Here is an 18,083-nt window from a genome sequence, read left to right on the forward strand (position 1 = left end):
ATGGATACTATTGAGATTTTGAGTTTGGGGGCAGGGTTATAATACATTTATGCCTGAGCAAAGTTCTTTCATCCAGTGCTTAACCAAAGGCAAATATGAAATGGAGGTGTATTAACTTGATTGGATGCTAATAATGTCAGACTAGAATCCAAAGATCAGCAAATTACAACATGCTTGGTGCATGTTTGCATCATTAAAGTTTTATCAGGGGATCCCTGGGTGGCGCAGCGGTTTAGCGCCTGCCTTTGGCCCAGGGCACGATCCTGGAGACCCGGGATCAAATCCCACGTCGGGCTCCCGGTGAATGGAGCCTGCTTCTCCCTCTGCCTATGTCTCTGTCTCTATCATAAATAAATAAAAATTTAAAAAAAAAAGACAAAAAAAATAAAGTTTTATCAGAACACAGCGACAGTCAAGCATTTAAGTATTACCTATGGCTATTTTTTTTTTAAGATTTTATTTATTTATTAATGAGAAACACAAAGAGAGAGGCAGAGACACAGATATAGAGAGAAGCAGGCTCCTTAAGGGGAGCCTGTTGTGGGACTTGATCCTGAGGCTCTGGGACCATGCCCTGAGCTGAAGGCAGACACTCAACAGTCCCTACTTTTTTCTCTTTTAATTGTGACAATGATTGTGGGACCTACAGGACTAAAATATTATTCAGCTTTTTAAGAAAAATTGTGCCAACTCCTAGATTAAACATTAATTTAAGATAAATAATATAACATACTGCAAGATACTGACCTTTTTCCCTGACAGAATCTTCAATATTTAAAAGGCAAGATAATCCCTACTTGGCATCCTCTGTAACTTCAGAAGCTAAATCTTAAGGGTGAGAAGGCTAGAACCTCCAGGCTGAGAAAGATGGGAGCCCTAGGAGAGTACTCTGGGAAATGGGTCAAAATATGTAGCAATATGTACCTGTCTCAGCTAGAAATTAAGCAATTACATTGTACTTCCATTTAGAAAAGGAACTTGGATATTAGAGGAAAAACAGAAGGAATATATATATATATATCTTATATATATATTTGTTTTACTTACTTATTAGAGACAGAGAGAGAGAGAGGCAGAGACACAGGCAGAGGGAGAAACAGGCTCCATGCAAGGAGCCCGACGTGGGACTCAATCCAGGGTCTCCAGGATCAGGCCCTGGGCCAAAGGCGGCACTAAACCGCAGAGCCACTGGGGCTGCCCCAGGAACATCTATTTCTATATGAGCAAACAAGGCTCGGAAATGCAACCAGCTTTTCAAAAAGTGAAACAACAGTTTTCATTCTATTTAGAAGTAAATACTATGGCATTTTTGTGTTATTCAGAACATGACAATCACTAGACTTCACTACCACATCCTCAGAGTTGGAGATTAAGTCTTAATGCCATCTACAAATAACTGGAAAGAATGTGTAAGGTATACCTAGAATACTAAGTGAAAGATTTCAAGGACATCTGTCACCCTAAACTGCTATTCAAACTAATAAAAACAGATAGTAGTTAAGACTGAATAAAGTTCAGCAGTGGATCTCAAATTCCAGTATATTAAAATATAGATTTCAAGGCTGCATCTCACAGAGATTTTGATTTGCAGTATATGGGATGGGACCCCCAAGGTGTAAATTTTTAGTAAGATGGTTTTGATGTGGTTAGTATGTGAGCCACACTTTATTTTAAATGCTCTACTGTCTTCTGCAGTCTTTGGTCTTCCACTCATTAGTTCGAAACAAGAGACCACAAACAGTTAAAAATAAGGAGATTTTAGAAAGAAAAAACCACATCTATAATGAGTATTTTTACTATAACATGTTTTCCTGACAAACCTTAAATTCTGCAAAATCACACTAAAACCAAGTCTTATGGAAAAAACAGAGTAGGAGAAAATCACTGCAAACTATGCAACTTTATTATAACCAGAGCTTTAACAAAAACTTGAACAGCACAGGCAAGCAGCTCAGCATGGTTATAAATTGTTTCAGGAGATACTAAAAACGCAAACAAAACAAAACAAAACAAAAAAAAAAAACCCAAAAACAAACAAAAAAATTAGGGTAGAAATGAGGCTTGCTGAGGCTAAGAACACAAAAGTGAAGTTCTGAGCACTGTGGCTATCGTTAAAATGGACAGATAAAAAGTGTAACTTGCCACAGACAAAGCCATGCAAGGCTGGGAGAGCAGAACTGAATTTTCTTTAGAGATCTTGCCTGTGCAGCAGCTGGAGGAGAGCTTTTTCTTTTCTATTTGAAGGTTATAACCCTACTCCTGCTATTCTGATTCTCCTTGCCTAAAAAAAAAATTGCACATATGAACCAACACAGCTTCAGTTTATTGATGTCATTATCCAACTTACTAATTGTACATGAGCTAAATGGTGGTGGAAAAGCAAAATGTAGCTAACTAGACTATGTCTCCTGGTGAAAGTGGAAAGGATTAAGTAAGATAATGTGTCAACAATAGACTTTCATTTGACAGTGCCCTATAGTTGAATTACTCCCTCTAGGGTTGGTGTTATCCAAGTGATAGCCATTAGGCCAGCTACTAAGTACTTGAAATGTGGCTAATCTAAATTGAAATTTGCTGCATATGTAAAACACATACTGGATTCAAAGACTTAATACAAAAATAATGTAAAATAACAGCATATTAAAATTTTAAATGGATTACATGATGCACTATTTTCAACATATTAGATTAAATGGTATATATAATTAAAGTTAACTCCAGACATTGGCTAGTAGAAAATTTTAAATTGCATACATAGCTCACTGGACAGCACTGCTCCAGATGAAGTTGCCCATTGTCACCTTCACCTAATTAGCTGAGCCTAGAACCTAATTCTGCTTAACACAATATGCTACATTTTTTAGGACTATAACGGCTGTGAAAATTGTACTGTAGAGTACTTAGTTTTGTTTCAAACTTTTACCAAGATGTTTATCACTTGGAAAAATTTCATCACCAACAATAATGCCATACAATATATCTGCACTTTTATCTGTCATGAACAAATAGTAACAAGAAGATTCCTTTGTTAACAGACTAAGGACCAAAAATTAATAAACTAACAGAGATAAATCAAAGATGTAGCTTTCACTGAAAAAACTACTGCTGGGGCACCGTGGTTTTTCAGCTCAGGTCATGATCTCAAGCCCGGCCATGTGGCTCAGTTCTCAGCAAGGCGTGTGCTAGACATTCTCTCCCTCTGCTCTCCTACCCTGGGGCTCACATAAATGCATTCTTTCTCTTAAATAAATAAATCTATAAAAAAAAAGAAAAAAAAACAGCACTACCCTTTACCCTTTATCCCAAACGAATATGCACATATCTTTTTTGCACAGTGATACAAACTACTTTGTACAAAGTATGTATTACATACTTCCTTTGGAACAACCCACATCTTTCCTACTCTGGTATGTGTAGGTAATATGTTTATCTACAAACCAGAAATTAAATTTATAAAATACTTTAAGGGAAAGTACACATGCAAAAGAATAAAGCTAAGTTGGACTCTTCACACTATACACAAAAACTAATACAAAATGAATCACGGAGCTGAAACCCTAAGACTCTTATAAGAAAATACAGGCTTATTTCATCACCAAATTTCAAGTGAAAAAATTATATAAATTAGACTTCGTTGAAATTTAAGCTTTTCTTGCTTCAAAGGACATCATCAAGAAAGTGAGAAGTCAATCCAGAGCATAAACAGATTCGCAAATCCTATTCAAAGGACATTTATCTAGTTCTATTAGAAGAAACTCTTACAACTCAATAAAAGTAAACAGTACACTTTAAAAATGACTGAAAGATAACAAACATCTTTTCTAAGACAACATACAAATGACCAAAAAGCACATGAAAAGATGCTCATTAATATTAGCCATTAGGGATTTGACTATCAAACCTACAATGATACTACTCACAGCCACTTAGGTATTATAGTCAAAAGGACAGACTGTAACAAGTGTTGAAGATGTAGAGAGACCAAAACGCTCATACACACTGCTGTCGTGAATATAAAATATTCAGCTGCTTTGGGGAGATAGTCTGGCATTTCCTTAAAAGGTTAAACACATAGCCTTAAAAAGGTTAAAACACAGATTTACCATATGATCCAGTAATTCTACTTCTAGGTATATATCCAAGAGCAGTGAAAACATGTGCCCACACGTGTTCATGGTACATTACTCTTCATAGCCAAAGGATGGAAACAAGTCAAATGTCTGATTAACGAATATGTATTATTCAAAAATAAAAACGAACAAGTACTGTCACAAGATGACATGGATGAACCCTAAAAATATTATGCTGAGTCCAATAAACCAGTCACAAAAGACAACATATTGTAGGATTCCACTTAAAAACATCCTCCACAATAAGCCCATCTATAGAGATAGGAAAGAGATTGCCTAAGGCTGGGGGCAAAGTGAAAGCTATAGGGTTTCTTTTTGTGTGATCAAATTGTTCTAAAACTGATTGTGATGACACCTGCACAACTGGGAATAATACATTAAAAACCACTGAACTGCAAACTTTAAATTGGTAAACTTTACGAGAGGTGAAGTACACATCAACAAAACTGTTAAAAAAAAAAAAAGTACCATACATGTGACTTTGACTTGTCTAGATTAGATTCCCATTTCATCATTTTTCAAACTCTAATATCCTATGAGATGCTTTAAATAAAAAACTGTCACATGGTCATGTAAATCTGGAAAAAGTGGAGTATGATATTCTCCTATAGAAAATTTTAAAGGACCTAAGAATTACTGAAGTAAACAAACTTTAACCTGGGAAAAAAATAAAGAGAATTAAGTACTGACACATGACAAACATATATGAATCATAAAAACACAATGTTAAGTCAAAGAGGCCAGTCACAAAGACTATATATAATCCATTTATACGAAATGTCCAATATACAGTCCATGCAGCATGAAGATGGAAGGAAAAAAAAAGTCCAAAATAGAAAACTCTCATCAGGATACATAGATGATCAGTGGGTGGGGAGTGGGCAGGGAAAAGAAATAGGGAGTGACTACTAATAGGTATGGTGCTTTTGGTGGGAGTGGGGGTGGTACGTGACTATACCTCAAATTTTAAAAAATAGACATGTGAAATGACCAGTGAGATAAACACTCAATCCTGTAACCTGGGACTTCAGTCCAGATTTTGCCTCTGCCTAATAATAAAAGTGAAGGAGGTCACTTAACTTTTTTTTTTTTTTACCCTCTAAAACAGATTTCCCCTCAACCACCTCCTACTACGTGCCATTACCATTTCAAATCACTATTTCATTTAAGGCACAAATCATAATGTAAAATTATCCCGTTTGTCCATTTCATATTGTCCCTCTATTCTACTACGAGAGAAAAACTCCTGGAACAGAGGGACTTTTGCCTGTTACGTCATGGCTATAATCCCTGTGATTACAACAGTGCTTGGGTCTGTCAGTAGACTAAAATATAATGGGAAAAGTGCTTTTCCCAAAATCATGAAGTATTAGAAGGAAAAAAAGCTGCATATTATAGCAGAGGTATCTCAAAGAAAACATGGGGTTTTCCCTTATAGGTAAGACATTTTTGATACTGCTCTTGAGTGTCTCTGTACACTGCACACAACATTATCTATCCAAAAATTCCCATCTGTCTGCTACTTAGTCATCCTGCCTGTGTTGAGACAGTCAAGGTGGTTGCAGTTTTGTATATAGCTACTGGTCATCTACCATTGGACACTGAGTCTAGGTGTTAAAGGGTTGTCTATTAAAGAGAAAGTAAACATTGGCACACTGCCTAAGTCAATTTTATATACATTAAGTAGCAGATGCAAATGTTGCTTACTATAAGGTATTTTAAAAATTAAAACAGAAGCTCAATAATTAGGAGAGAAGAAGCTCAATAGATCCTATTGGCTGATAATGTTTAACCGATGTATCAACTTTATGGCAACATTCTTTGGACAAATATTACATCCCTTTTCACTCTCCCTTCAATCCTATGTGGCCATTTTCTCACCAGATTCCTTGTCCAATCATAACCCTAGCCAGATTTAGATTATATAGGTTTATTTAGGAACAGTTTCAAACTTTCAAGGAAAAAGAAATTCCTATAATGTATCTGTTCCAGAAACAGATTCAGTCATAAAAGAAACAACTACAGGGCACCTGTAGCGGCTTAGTTAATCATCTGCCTTTGGCTCAGGTCATAATTTCAGGGTCCTGGGATCGAGCCCCATGTCAGGCTCCCTGCTCATCAGGGAGTCTGCTTCTCCCTCTCCCCTTGTGCTCTGTATCTCTCTCAAATGGAAAAAAAAAAAAAAAAACCCAAAAAACAAAAAAACCCCAAACTATAAAGTCCTCACAAAGATAACAAGAACCACAGAGCAATACAGAATTAAGAGAATTTACAACTATATACATACCTCAGGCCAAGAACGCACAAAAGTTGAATACTGAGAGACTTGCATGAATACAAATCTTGAATGCTTATTTCTTAAAAAGATTTATTTATTTTAGAAAGAAAGAGCAGGCAAATGAGAAGGGGGAGGGGCAGAAGGAAAGAGAATCTAAAGCAGACTCCCCACTGAAATCTTGACCTCACAATCAAGAGTTGGACACCTAACTCACTGAACCACCCAGGTATCCTTGAATGCTAATTTTGAAAAGCAGATAGTGAGAAACCATTTGATAAAATTTAAGCAGACTTTTGACAACAAATTATGATCTATAGGAATAAGTAGACGTTTCCTTATTATGAAAAAGATGAACTTCAAAAAGGGATGAGCTTTACATAGTGATCATTTATCATAAACTAATACCTTTCAATACCAAGAACCTCCCCAATCAAGTATTTTTCCTTTTTAACCACTCTTTTGGAAATGTCATAACTTACCTTTCTAAAATAAAGAACAGGTAATATTACACTCAGAATCTAGAAAAACTTCAAGAAAAAGAACTCTAATCTCTTAGGCTTTTTTCTACATGTACTTTTAATATTCAAAAGTAGAATCATACTACTTTAATGCATGGATTTTCCTACTTAAAATTCAGAGCCATTTTCCCTCATCAATAAAAGTGGTTCTACTACATCATCATTTTTAATGGCAACATTATACATCACATTGCATGCATATACCATAATATGTAATCAAAGAAATGGTTACCATTTATCTAGGTGTTGGAATTTCCAACCCAGCAAAGAACCATAAAAGAGTCATCTTAAGAGACTACTTCCAGGGGTGTATAGGTGGTTCAGCTGTTTGGGTGTCTGCCTTCAGCTCAGGTCCTGGGATCAAGCCCCTCATTGGGCTTCCTGTTCAGTAGGGAGACTGCTTCTCCCTCTCCCACTTCCCCTGCTTGTGCTCACTCTCTACCAAATTAATAAATAAAAAAAATTTTTTTTAAAAGAGACTACTTCCAAACTAATTTTAAAAGCCAGTGATACAAGGATTCATATAGCACAAAAATAGGGCAATAAAAATTACATTAAAAGCAGACTTCCAGAAAGATAACAGCATAAGCATGTTTCTGTATTTGCCCTCTGTAAAACCTATCCAAATTAGAGGGAAGAAAAGAAAATTTAATCAAACCCAACAATGGAATAGTTACAACCCAATAAACTGGCATTGACAAATGGTTTAAGGAGAAAATTAAAATTCATACACAGCACAGAAAAATTACTAAAGACCAACACCCAATTCCTCTAAAGTCTAACGTTACATGCATACTTTAAAAACTATGGCAGGCAGAAGAGCTGGGAGAGAAAGGTCGTTTGGCCCATAGACTTTTTGGCCCAACTGAGCAGAGAACTACTTGAAACGGGAGGGAGGGCCCCACCATTCTAAACCTTTGCCTAGAGTCCAAGAGTGAGCTCTGAGAGGAGAGTTCATCACATACAGAAAAAACAATGAATGAATTGCCCTTTCCCACATTATTATCACTCTCCTCTTAATAGACACTTCTCTTACCCTTTTCTCTGATCTTTAGGCAGATTATAAGCAATTAACTTCTAAGGATACGTTAATGTAGTGTCCAGGAGAATAAGAAACAGAGTCAGAGAACTGAATCACTCTGCATATATACATTCGCATATATCTATATATACAGATGTACAGATACTCAAATTTACTCAACACAAGAACATACATAGAAAACATCCTACACAGGACCTGTACAGAGACGAAAGTGATGGTATATTAACATTAATATGGTGAAGAAAATAATTTGAAAGAAGTATCAGGAAGCCGATAATTTTTAGACAAATTCTGTTCTATTTTAAACAGGAATTCTATGAAACAAGAGGTAAAAGGATAAAATAAGGCGTGGGGGAACTGGAAGAAGTAAGAGGAAGAACTTAAAGATGAAATCATCAAAGAAACAAATACTACATTTGAAGTAATAAAAAAAAAAAAAAAAGCTTCCTGAAATATAGGAAGCTCTCAACCTGGAGATCGAAGGGGGTCACCATGTACCGGGAAAAATAAAGAACGAATAAAACTGAAACATTATCTTCATAGTCCGGTGAAGCTGTTGAAATTTAAAAAAAAAAATTCTTAACGCATTTAGGCAGAAGAAGTATACCACTTATAAAACAAAAATGCTAGAATACAAAGTAGTAATGTCTTGTGCTAAGAGAAAAAAAATGGATGGGATCCAGAAAATTATTTTTCCAACTAGGATGCTATTTATATATAACAACAATAGGAGGACTTATCAAATATTTAAGAATTCAAAAAATCAAAGCACTTATAACTTGGGGATGGGATTATTAACAAATAACAAAAATCGTAAGAAAAATCCAGCAAATCTGCAAATTGAAGCTATACTTCTAATACAGCAGTGTGCACTAAATGCACCTAAACTCACCTGGCTTAATATGTGGAATCAACAGCCACTTAGGATTACTGTTTATCTTGAGGATTTTTATGCCAAATGACTGACATTATATATCAAATATTAATTTCCTCAAAATATACTCTTTAAATTTTTCCTTTATTGTTATTTTAATTCATAAAAGCATTCTATAACAACCATCCCTACACACACACACAGTACTTATTTGACAAATACTGAACAGCAAATGCTCAAGATGGTAAAAGACACTTACAGAATCAAACGGAACTCATTCTTCCCTGGAGTTTTACATAGTTTCCCAAACTTAACTAGGTACCAACAGAAACCCGAGGTGCTTTTTAAAACTGTTAATATTTCTGGTCCCATATCACCCCTTTTAATAAGGAGTACTTTCAGATTTGTTTGTTTGAACTTCCTAGGTGATTGATAGATACTTGCCAAAGCTACAACATATACTGTAACTTCTTCAAGCCTCCTTATCTTCAAGGCAGATTAAATAACATCCAGTAAATTTTACCATTTACTGTATTTTATCCTATTGCCAAGTTTTTTGACAATTGTAGTTTGGTAGGTATTGGCACTCTGGTATGTCAGATTCTAGATTGTGTCACTAGATTTGAACACAACTTTAAAATCTCTTAAAAATACAGTAGCAGCAAAATATACTTCTGTGAAAAAAGAACAGCTCAAGAGTTTGGTAAGTTAAAAATTAGCTTAAATATATTAAATGAATAGTATATTTGTCCCAATGAATATACTGACCAAATATGAAAATACAGGTTATCCAGAAAAATTGTATATATTATTTTCTGAGCAAAGGAGAAAGCAAATAGATACATTTACCATCACTCTACATTGGATATAAATATTGAAGCCTTAAACTAGCATATAGTAATTAAGCCTCTCCTTAAAAAAATTCAGATACTTGTGTAATGACTTACAGAAGAATGTGAAGACGACCATCAATGAGAATTAAATTCTGGTTAATAGTAATGATTTATAGTAATATAGTTCAATGACTGAGGACAGTAAGTAAACAGTTCCCTACTTATAATTGTCATTAAAAAGTTAAAGCAGCTAACAAAGAAAAGCTGTTTCACACAAAAATGTGTATGTGAATGCACAGCTAGTTGGTTAAAAGCCCCAAACTGCAAATCACCCAAATGTCCTTCAACAGGTGAACAGTTCAACAAACTTAAGTGCATCATACCATAGACTACCCTGAGCAATGCAACAGAAATCCATCATGGATATATACCCCCTTGGTTCTCTAGGGAATTACGCTGTGTGAAAAAAAACTCAACCTCAAAAAGTTACACAGTATGCTTCTATTTACATAACACTCTTGAAATGACAAAATTCTAATGACTGCAAGACACTAGCTAGCTTGCTAGAGTTCAGGGAAGAATGGAAGGAGAGAGACGGTTGTGGCTATAAAAAGCACAAGATATTAACTGTGATCAAACTGTGATGAGCTGTTCTGTATCTAGACTGTGGCAGTAGTTAATCTATTACTGTGTTAATCTCATGTTAATCTATTCATGTGATAAGACTGTATGAAACACAAACACACATACATCACATGCAAAACTGGTAAAAATCTGAATAGGGCCAGTGGATTGTGAAGAAGGACAGAATGTCACCACAAAATATGCCACTTTGGCATGTACTAAAAGACCTATGTGTATGGCAAAGCAAAATTCTATTACAAACATCTGCTCTTCTTATGATGCTGTGAGTTGCCCTCCTTCCCCTACAAAGCTCCAGGCTCCATGCCATTCCTTAGCTCAGGTTGTCTCATATAACTCAACTGCCAGACTCGCCCTAGAGTCCAATGTTTGGGGCACTTGTACAAAATTAATTTGTTTTCCTCCTACTAATTGGTTTTATGTCAAAGAACTTTAGAAAGAAAAAATTTTCCACCCCTACTATTGTAACTATGTCAAACTACTGGTTTTGATAATAATATACTATAGTTATGCCATGTTATTTACATAAAGGCAAACTGGATAAAAGGTACACACTCTGTAGTATTTTTTGCTGGAAGGGCAATTTTATTATTGCTCCTCACTAGCCCCACTAAAGTTCCTCATCTCCATGAAGTATGTTTTCGGTTTAATCATCCTGGTCACTCATCTAACCTCCACATTCTCCATCTGTCACCTTCAAAATCAGTCGTTTTGCCATGCAGAGAAAACACCAGTATCAGCCAATCACACCAACAAACTCTATACTATTCCTTTCCCACTGCTCTTGCTCCTTGAGTTTTCATTTTTCCCTTTTTTTCCCCCCTACAATTCTAGGTTTGGTACCATTTCAGAAAGACTTTATTCAAATAATGTTTTACTGTAATTCTCCTTAAAAATAGAGTAATCTCAAAAAAAAAATAGAGTAATCTCTTTTGTTGCTATCATTAAATTGCCATAAATTTTTTTAAAAGTTAAGACAGTTCAGGTTAGGCTTACTGTGAAATTCCCAAATCTAACTGACTAGTGCTAGCATTTTAAGAGTTAAATTCTATTCAATATTATCAATGAAAGAAAAAACAGTGCCACATTTAACGTTCCCTTTTTCGTATTATTTTTAAACCCAAAATCTCATGTGTTCTACCTCTAGAACACAATCACAAAGCTTGGCTCTAAAACAAAATAAGAAATATTAGGTATTACTAAACATTCCAAATATAGGAAAAGAGATTACTTGAAAAAAGTAATTCTGAAAGAATATAGTTCTTTGTGCCTAAATCAAACAGATTTTTGCTCAAAACAGAAAGAATCATAAAACAGATAAAGTAAAATACTTTGATTACCTTGAACACATTAGGGATTGTTACAGATTTCAGGTACCTTATTCCATTTAATCCTCAAGGAAATTTACAGGGGGAGTAATAAAAGTAAGTATTTTAGGGGTGCCTGGATAGCTCAGTCAATTAAGCGTTTGACTCAGTTTTGGCTCAGGTCGTATCTCAGGGTGGTGAGATTGAGCCCTGCCTCCTTGGGCTCCAGGCAAGATTCTCTCCCTCTCCTCCTCCTGCCCCCTTGCGCACAACCGTGGCTCTAAAATAAATAAATCTTTTTTTAAAAGCCTATTTTACAGCTCAAAATTTATTTTTTTAAAAATATTTTATTTATGAGAAATAGAGAAGCAGAGACATAGGCAGAGGGAGAAGCAGACTCCCTGCGGGGAGCCCGATGCAGGACTCTATCCCAGGACCCCAGGATCACTCTGTGAGCCAAAGGCAGCCGCTCAACCACTGAGCCAATCAGGTGCCCCAATTTTATTAATTTTTGTTACCTTTCTCATCTCCTAAAGTATTTTAAGTTATATTCAAATTCAGAAACTACTATTGACCATAACATTATTTTCTCATTAAATCACCATATATTTCAGCAACTATTATGTGTAAGAACAAGACACACCAGATCAAAAGTATAAGGTAAATATAAATAGTGAAATCATTCTATTTGAATCAGATTTTCTTTTTTTTTTTTTTGAATCAGATTTTCAATTAATGTCACCACCCTCAAGGAGCTTGGGGGAAAAAAACACTGAAAATATCTATGAGGAAACAACTCAAATGTCTGCAACATATCATGTATCACAATCAGTTCCTAGTTCTCTGTTCCCCTATCCTCTCATGCTAACCCTTCCCCAACCATGCCCATTCCAAAAAAAAAAAAAAAGATTCTCATATAAAAATCTAGAGGGGGAAGCCATATTTCACTCACCATCCCACCTGATGAAAAAACTTAGAAGTTCTGCAATCCTTGTTTACCCCTTAGGGTCAAACTCCATTAAAATACAAACATATCCAAACACCCTAACGTAAATTGTTTTTAAACTACTGTTTTAAAAACACCACTTAGGAGTATCTGGGTGGCTCAGTTGGCTAAGTGTCTGCCTTCAGCTCAGGTCATAATTTGAGTCCTGGGATCCAGCCTCGTGTAGGGCTTTCTGATGAGCAGGGAGTCGGCTTCCCCCCTCACTCTCCCAAATAAATAAAATTTTCAAAAAAGTTTTTATTTTTTTATTTTTTAAAGATTTTATTTATTTATTAATGAGAATACACAGAGAGGAGAGAGAGAGGCAGAGACACAGGCAGAGGGAGACGCAGGCTCCATGCAGGGAGCCTGACATGGGATTCGATCCCGGGTCTCCAGGATCAGGCCCTGGGCTATAGGCGGCGCTAAACCGCTGAGCCACCTGGGCTGCCCTCAAAAAAGCTTTTAAAACACCATTTACAAGTGAACTTTTCCTTTCTAGTTGAATTTTATCAAAAGATAATTTACGTAAGTACATTTTAGATAAAGCCTACATAAGAAAGTCAAATTCATAGAAATGACAAAAGGATAATTTTAGGAAAGGGGCAGGGCTGGGGGTGGGATGTCCAGAGGATAGTATGATTGAAAAAGGGTAGTACCCAAGAAGTTTCCTTTATTTTAAGAATGTATTTCAAATTAAGTGGGGAGCATACAGTTCTGAAGAACAGATCATTACCTTTCATTACTGTTCCTTTGACATCTATCATTTCATATTAAAAGAATATACTTTGACAAATGGTTTTTAAAGTCTCTAAGAAGAATCATTCCAAAACAAAATCCTACCCAGAACAGATATCTAGAAGAAATAATAGTAGAGTTGGTCTCTCCTCCCTTGCTCCTCCTAACAGTAACCTGCAAGGTACTTTTTTGCAGAACACCAATGGCACCAAAATGGCAACTTCAAAGCATGAAGGACACCGATTTAGCAACTATAGTTTCAAATAAATCTTCCTTCAACTTAAAAAATGGTGTTACTGTGATTTCTCCAGCTATAATTAAATGACAAAGAATAATCAGTATATAACACTGTAATAGTAATAAGCTGCCCTCTTAGTATCAATGAACTGTTAATGCTCTGATCTAAGGCCACTCTTCTATTTTGTATACTAAATCTCAACACTGCTCCAGCAATTGCCTCTTTGTAATATCCTACTCTGCTATATCAGTTTATCAGCATATCAATATACTTTAATGGCTCTCATAAAGGAAAGGGGAAGGGAGGAAATGAGGAATGGATGGGAAGGGAAAAGGGGAAAAGGAAAAGAAAGGAAAAGAAATGAAAAGAGAAAGAGAAATCCCTTTCCTTTAACCTACATCCTACTCTAAAAGCCATACTTTTGTTGTCTATTCCTTTTATTCGAAAACTGGTGCCAGATCTCACATTATCCAACCAACTGGCAGACCTAGACGTAAGTCATCCACACACATCCTGGAACACTTTCTTCATTTGGTTTCCAGGAGATATTCTGCCTAAGGTTCTCTTCTACTCCACTGGCTGCTCCTTCCCAATCTCTTTGCTAGTTACTCCTCCAATCCCTGAACCTGCAGCTCTTTGTTCATGGCAGAGGTATGCAAATGATTTGCTAGTTGAATCTGATCACACCCATTCCTTTACGAAATGCCAAAGCTCCACCACACTACATTAGCTGAGTGGGGGTATTTGCAAGAGACCTTATGGCTGCAAAGTTGAAAATATTTACTCACCTTCTATAGTCTGGGTGAAATCTGGTCTTATGGTTTTAAATTCACTCTATATGCTAACGTCTCCAGCTCAATCTCCTTGAATTCCAGACCCAAGTCATCTGCCTACTCCACATCTCCCTTTGATGTCTGAACAGGATTCTCTAAGACAACCCAAACCCGCAAAACTCACAATTCTACCCATATTCCAAACTTTTTGTTGTTTAGTTGTTCTTGACCTCAATAAACGAAAATTCCAGCTTACAAATACTTAGGTGAAAACTTTTGGAAGTCATTTTTCACTTCTAGTTTATCTGTTGATTCTTTCAAAATACATCCAGAATCACACCACTTCTATTTTATCATCCTAATCCAAGCCACTACTCTCTCTTTCAGCAAATCCAACAATGTCCTAAGTGATATCTCATTGTTGCTGCTTCTCTTATCCAGATAGATTAAGTCACTCAATATCCTCCAATGGTTCTTCATCTTATTCAAAGTAGAAGCCCAAATCCTTTCAAAAGCCTACAAACAAGGCCCTGCTTGATCTGGCCCTTGCCTCACCTCTTGAACTCATCAACTTCTATCACTTCCTCACCCTAAAAGCCTCCATCATCCATAGCTACCTTGCTTGTTCAAGCATATCAAACATGTTCTCATGTGATGCCCTTGCCATTTACTGATCTCTGCCTGGAACAAACTTTCTTCACCCCATAGTCACATGCCTACCCTTCCTCATTTCTATATAGCAACCCTTCCAAAATTTCTTTATAACAACCTCTACTTCCCTAGATTATTTTATTTCCTCTTATTCAGCTTTATTTTTCCATGAGGCATTACTTTTCTCTAACTCATATTATTGGTTTATTATCTCTCTCCCGTGAATGTCAATTTCTTAAGGGCAGATTTAACTATCTAGTTGTCTGTGGTATCCAGAGTGCCTGGCACATAAAACATGCCCAATATACTTGTATGTGCTACATCAATCTCTTACTGAAAATATCATGTTTTTCCTTACATTTTCTTACTTTACATATTCATTTGCTATAGTAAATTCATGTTGGTTGATCTGTACCAATGCACTACTACAGATTGCTTGATCTCTTCTAACTTTGTTTCTAGTCAACCTTTCACTTCTAGGTGCCTGCCAACTGCATCAATTAAAAAGTTTACAGTGTATAAAAATTTTGCTTCACTTTTTGCAGTGTCTTTAAAATCCCCAGGGCAGTCCTACCTTAGGATTCCTTAAACTTCTTGAATGCAGATTTTTATTGATTCTGAAACCAATTCAGTATTTTTTTTACTTGCTTTTGTTAATATAACTGTAGTCTTTGACACAACGGAGTGCAGTAATAAGGACCAAGGAGAAGAAGAAAATTCTTAAAACTTACACAGGTTGGTCTGCTCATTATAAAACTTATTTTTATATAAAAAAAAAAAAAGCAGACTGCTGGGGTGCCTAGGTGCTCAGTCAGTTTAGCGTGGGACTCTTGATCTCAGCCTAGGTCTTGATCTCAGAGTTGTGAGAATTCAAGCCCCGCACAGGAAAAAAAGAAGAGGAAAAAAAGTAGATTGCTGCATATAACACTGAAGAACCAAGTAGAGTAGCAGCAGGAAAAAAATGAAGAAAAATAATTTCACAGAGGTAAAATTTTATCTCTTAAGACTGAGCTTGCTAAATCTCATATACCTTATTTAGGTAATGAGAGCACTTTATGAAGCTAACAGTCTTATAATGCTGTTATATACTGCCTCAAAATGACGCATACTGGCATTGAAAATGCATTAAATTATGCCTAACAGAGAGCAGCGCTATGGCGGTTGGCAAGAACAAGCGCCTTACGAAAGGCGGCAAAAAGGGAGCTAAGAAGAAAGTGGTTGATCCATTTTCTAAGAAAGATTATTGGTATGATGTGAAAGCACCAGCTATGTTCAATATAAGAAATATTGGAAAAACACTAGTCACAAGAACTCAAGGAACCAAAATTGCGTCTGATGATCTCAAGGGTCGCGTTTTTGAAGTTAGCCTTGCTGATCTGCAGAATGATGAAGTTGCATTTAGGAAATTCAAGCTAATCACTGAGGATGTGCAGGGCAAAAACTGCCTAATTTCCATGGCATGGATCTTACCCATGACAAAATGTGCTCCATGGTCAAAAAATGGCAGACCATGATTGAAGCTCATGTTGATGTGAAGACTACCGATGGTTATTTGCTTCGACTATTTTGTGTTGGTTTTACTAAAAAACGCAATAATCAGATTCAGAAGACTTCTTACGCTCAGCACCAACAGGTCCGCCAAATCCAGAAAAAGATGATGGAAATCATGACCCGAGAGGTGCAAACAAATGACTTGAAAGAAGTGGTCAATAAATTGATTCCAGACAGCATCGGAAAAGATATAGAAAAAGCTTGTCAGTCTATTTATCCACCCTATGATGTTTTTGTTAGAAAAGTAAAAATGCTGAAGAAGCCCAAGTTTGAATTGGGAAAACTCATGGAGCTTCATGGTGAAGGTAGTAGTTCTGGAAAAGCTACGGGGGATGAGACCGGTGCTAAAGTTGAACGAGCTGATGGATATGAACCACCAGTCCAAAAATCTGTTTAAAATTCAGACATTTAATGGTGACAAATAAAAACATATTTGTGATGTTTAATTTCTTATCATTCTTTTTAAATAATCAGGCTCGGTGAAGCAGATGTTCTGAACTGACAGTGCGAACTTTTCAGAACTGTTGTATGGATCTTATCCATTGCTCTTGGCTACTAAATAGCTGCAAAAGGGTAGTGATCTATTTTAAGCTGTAGTGATCTGGATGGAAGTATTCTAGATGGTTAATAAAAGGAAACTTTTTTTTAACGTGAAAAAAAAAATTATGCCTAACAGTTTATAAGTCAATTACACAGGTACTCAAAGCTAATTTCTAAACACCTCAGGCTATAAGTACCTGTTTTTACTAGAAAAAGACGGTTTCAAGTTAAATAATTTTAACTTTAAACAGTCTTTTCAGAAACATAACCTAAGTATCCAATTGCCAGTCCCAAATGTTAGGATAATTTCCAACTTAAAACTGTTATACACTAAATGGATTAAAGCAGCAAAGTTTTCACAACAAAACTGTGAGAAGGTAGGAAAAAAAATAGCCAACCTCAACCCAAAATAACCCATTCACATTCAGGCTAAAACTGAGTGCTAATGTAAAACAGTTCACAATGACTATAACACACATCAAATTTCTTGATGCAACCAAAACACTAACACAAAAGAGGCATTTCCCTTGAAATGCCTTGAAAGGGGTTTGTAAACCCTTAATACATTATGTTTCTGTGGTTTGAATCAAAGAGTAGTCCCAAGGTTCTCTAGTGTAATCCCAAGTAACAAAATGTCATTAAGAATTAGAAGGCACACAAATACCGGCAACTCCTACTGGATCCAAAATCAGTCCAAAAATGTTCATACTTGACTCCGGGAAAAAAAAAGGGTACTTCTGCACTCTTAAAGAATCTGTTGTCTTAGCATCAATATTATATAACTTAGAATTGTTTTTTAAGTTTTAAATATATTTAAATTAAATGTCAAGTTTTAAATTAAAGTCCATCCCAAACTTTCTGCCACTAATCAATCACACCATGGAATTCTTAATTCCTCTATTCCATTATAATTTTATCACTCTTATAGCACAAAGCAGTGGTTGTCAAACTTTTATGTGCATCAACATCACTTCCAGGAGCAT

The 18,083-nt window shown here is 35.9% G+C and overlaps 1 protein-coding gene and 1 pseudogene across 10 annotated transcripts in view; one reads left to right on the plus strand and one right to left on the minus strand.

Annotated features, from left to right (window-relative positions):
- WAC (WW domain containing adaptor with coiled-coil) overlaps nucleotides 1–18,083 on the minus strand; it is an 85,274-nt gene that overhangs the window by 43,106 nt on the left and 24,085 nt on the right. The window lies entirely within an intron of this gene.
- On the plus strand, nucleotides 16,161–17,006 carry LOC112670272 (40S ribosomal protein S3a-like; annotated as a pseudogene).

This window comes from Canis lupus, chromosome 2, assembly GCF_003254725.2.
Source record: "Canis lupus dingo isolate Sandy chromosome 2, ASM325472v2, whole genome shotgun sequence".
NCBI lineage: Eukaryota > Metazoa > Chordata > Mammalia > Carnivora > Canidae > Canis > Canis lupus.